The sequence below is a fragment of the Saccoglossus kowalevskii genome, chromosome 2, assembly GCF_978046115.1.
Source record: "Saccoglossus kowalevskii chromosome 2, keSacKowa6.1, whole genome shotgun sequence".
Classification (NCBI taxonomy): domain Eukaryota; kingdom Metazoa; phylum Hemichordata; class Enteropneusta; family Harrimaniidae; genus Saccoglossus; species Saccoglossus kowalevskii.
The window spans coordinates 31,558,981-31,563,047 of record NC_140642.1 but is presented as its reverse complement, the minus strand read 5'-3'; the positions used below and the strand labels follow the sequence as shown (position 1 = coordinate 31,563,047).

Sequence of the window (4,067 nt, the reverse complement as noted above, 5' to 3'; positions counted from 1 at the left end):
TTGTAAAAATCGCTGCGATTATGTTGCTCATGTTTTATTGTACATTTTGCGTGTAGATCAAATTTAATTATTTATTTATTTACTTAGCATTCACGTGAAGATTGTATCCAACGAAAAATTAATTTTTAATTGGTGTTTTTTTTCATAAAATAAATACGTTTAATATGATACAAAACAATTCTTCTATGAAAATAATCAGTGTGAATTTCACTTCCTGAAAACTTCAAATTTAAATGAGAGCTGAAGATCAGTATTTATATTTTTATACAAATACGTGTATGAGCTCAGACACGAGTGCATGCACTTCACTGTAAATACTATCGTGTTTGACTTTTGTACATTTCTATACGTATATACAAAAATCTAAGAACTTGTTTCGTGGTAGCATTTCATGGAAATTGACACCTTATTTCCATAATAACAATTTAATACTGTATATTTTAATGGACAGGTATGTAATGTTACATAATATTAGTAAAGTAATGTATTTAAGTAACTACAGTGTCCAAGCCATCTCCATGTCTCCAGTCGGCGAACTTTCCACTCAATAATACGGCAAGGGTCTGAGGATTTGTTAGGGAAGTGCAAGCCTCGTGGGCATTCGACCTAAAAAAGTAGAGGGAATTTATCACTATTATTTATTTCAAAAGTGTTTCAGAGTTATTGATTTAGATAAAAAGTTTTAAAGAAAAACGTTCTGAGAAATGTGCAGAAATGAACTATTTATTTTTTTTCTGTTTATTTTACATTCCGTGTCCATAGAATCCAATTCATTGACCAGCTGGGAAAAGAAAACGGATGACTATACAAGTTTTGTCTGATAATTTTGGATATTTCGCTTGTCATGACAATTGTTTGTTTTTTTGCGTATGGTGTGCGATTTATGATGCAGTAGCGAATAGTTTCAAATGGCAATCATTATTACACTCCACAAACACTCGTATATTACGTGACCTGTGTACTTTTATTTTTAAGGCACTACATATAAAACAAAAATCATCATGATTATCCTTTCTGTAATTTTCACAGTGTTTTAATGTAATTGAATATTTGTAAATATTTATTTCTAACATATTTAGTGTCATAGTTTGTGTATTTACCGGAAACCTTGAAATACAGTAGCGTTTCGAAGAAATGTAAGAACTGAAGTTTAAACTTAGATAATTGCTTGAATGTTCAGGCACACTTGTATGATAGATTGTCACAGTAATAAAATGTTTTCAGGGTATGTATAAATCACTATAACGTTATCGCAAATACAAATGACGGAAATCAATTTTAGCCAATACTCAACTTACAGTGAAAGTATTACTCTGTACCCACATTGTTTATTATTCACTATAGTTTAAAAGTTTTTTGGATTGCAACTTTTTTGAAAAGAATTTGTTTGCTAAAGGGCCTTGCAACAATATGTGCAATAACTTGAAAACTATTATACATATTGTTTTATGTGTGTAGCAAATCAGAGTAATACTGTCGCTTGAAGTTGAGTACTGGTCAAAAGGCGCAGGTATATTTGGAATTCACCCAACCCGAGATTCTAAAAATAAAATATATACTTAAGTACTAGCTATATTGCCCTCATATTAAGGTGAATAAATCAACTCAAATTTGACTTTTGAGCAAATTACATTTCTTTCAGAGCTAATGCTGGGGAAATCCTGCCTGTCGCAGTTTTTTTTTTGTATTGACCAACTTCCATACACCTAGGTTTAACTGGCAACAACACACAAACTAAACAATCAATATGAACAATCGTATTTTTTAATTTTATTTTGAGCACACGTACTAATTTCATTTTGTATGATTTAGTTGGTATTGGGAGGGGGGGGGGAGTATTTAATTTTTCCACCGAAAATTCCATTACGATTTCAGTCACGGTCGACTGGTCGGGCGGCTTTACGTCGTTTCGGCAGAATTCTATAAATTCTGGACAAATTCGTGAGAGAAAAGAAAAATAAACGTCTGGTTGACCGCCGTCACGGGAAAAATAACGTATTTTTTCAACTAAAATATAACAAATATAACAAATAACACCCTCCAAACCAACAGAATATTAACGACCGTTACCCCAGTTTCGATAACTCAATATGAGGTCGAAACTGAATAGGGGCCTCCACATGGGTAAAAAACGAAGTGCGAAGTAACAGTTTCAAAAGGTTTAAGAATCGAAGTGATGCTTTTTAAAAACTGTAAAAAACGAGGGAAAATCTTATAAAAATTGTAAAAGTGACCTGTTTGAGTTATAGAAAGTGAATATCGATGTGATTATTTTATAAAATTAGGAAACTGAAGTGAATTTCTTATAAATATGGAAGCGAGACAAATATCATACATGGCATACATTGCCGAACATCGCCGAATCTTGCGCAACAGAATCTGGCTTGGTAATAAAAGGGACTAAAAGCGTAATATGTTACCCGCATCTTTATTCGCTTGTCAAATGATGGTCAAGTACCCTACACCAATCAGACAGACAGAAAAATCGTTATTATCCGGTTTCACTTCATTTTAATTCTAGTGGACATAATATTACAGATATGTCTATTTCTGGTGTATGTGTTGTCAATGGCAACGAAAATCAGCTCAGGCGTGTCGAGGAGGAAACTATATTCCGCCTTGGTACTAAAGAACCCCGTGGTATTAACAAACAGTTCAACTCATTTGTTGAGCTCACTACCTAAGGCGCGTTATTTGTTCTATTGTGGAATTTTTTGTGATTCTAACTTATAGTTCATGCGCGTTCTTACGTTCCTATGTTCTACCTGTACGTTATCACACTTGCTTCTATGCTATCGATAAAGAGCCATTGCTCGAAACGTCTAGCTATTTTTAATAGTTATATCAGGGGTAAATCTTCTCCACGGGGTTCTCCACACGTGTCAGGGGGGAATCTCGTCTCGTCTCTCTATCGCGTCCCCTTGAGGTACGGGATCGGGAAAGTCACTTTAACTTTACAGTCAAATAAGGCACACACAACGAAATACGTTTCAGCTCTCGTCTTAGTCGATCTTTTGGAACACTCTATAAGACACAGCGCCCTGGGGAAAAGTCCCCAAGACTCTCGCAAGGCTGAACCAAGACTCGCCCAAGACTGGACTGCCTCAAGGCTCGCCCCTGGACTCTCTCGGACTCAGACTGCGTCTGTCGTGGAGTATTCGCCAAGACCAACTCAAACTCTCTTTATTCATTTTCAAAACTCTAACCAATTACAAAACAGTAAAAGACTCTAGGGCGTAACCTTCAATCATAAAGCCAATCATACTAAGTACTGAATACGTCATATCTTTTGATTAATCGTTCACTACATTAATAACTACGGATGTCCGAATAGCGACGGTATCTTGTAATTAGTTCCAAACCACTGAGCCAAGTTCCGTCCAAAACTTCAAATAGACCTAAACGATGACAGACATAACACAGCAATTCGCTAATAATCAGTTAATTAAGTCGGTTAACAGATACGCGAAAACAAATTCATGGCAGTTATTTAGGACTACGATTACCAAATATTATCTTCAATATATCATACTTATCAGTCCGAGCAGCGTTTATTTATTTATAAACTACTACTACACCAATCAGAATGCATGTAATGTAGATAATTAGCTCTGATGTCAATCGCGATTGCGCATGTCTGTTAAGTCTAAAACGGAATAATTTTGCAGACGAGCTAGTCCGGCGGAACGACTGACGTCCACTGAACAACAAGCACTGACAGTACTGCACGACTACGCATAAAAAGGTTAGTTTGAGGCAAACATTGAGGTGAAAATGATGTCTTGTCTCCTACTTGGATAGACATGTACTAACTAAGACAACTTATTTACACATTCAGGTGATGTTTTATGATGATTCATGCACTTTTAGGTGGTATTTTTCAACCACCAAATATTGATTTCAGTCAACAAGAGCGTGAAAATTATGTTTAGCATAAGGAGTGTATTAAAAGTTCCCAATATTGGACAGGGGACTGTAACATTATATTAATACATAAAATGTGTAATTTCAGGCTAAGTATGAATGAAAAAAATAATCAAAGAAGTAGAAGGAAGAAAAAAGAAAAA

The 4,067-nt window shown here is 35.0% G+C and overlaps 1 long non-coding RNA gene across 1 annotated transcript; it reads left to right on the top strand.

Annotated features, from left to right (window-relative positions):
* Positions 1 to 3,654: 3,654 nt before the first annotated feature.
* Positions 3,655 to 4,067, top strand: LOC146748665 (uncharacterized). Its single transcript, XR_014931432.1, has 2 exons — positions 3,655 to 3,745; positions 4,013 to 4,067. It is a non-coding gene; the product is annotated as an uncharacterized LOC146748665 (long non-coding RNA).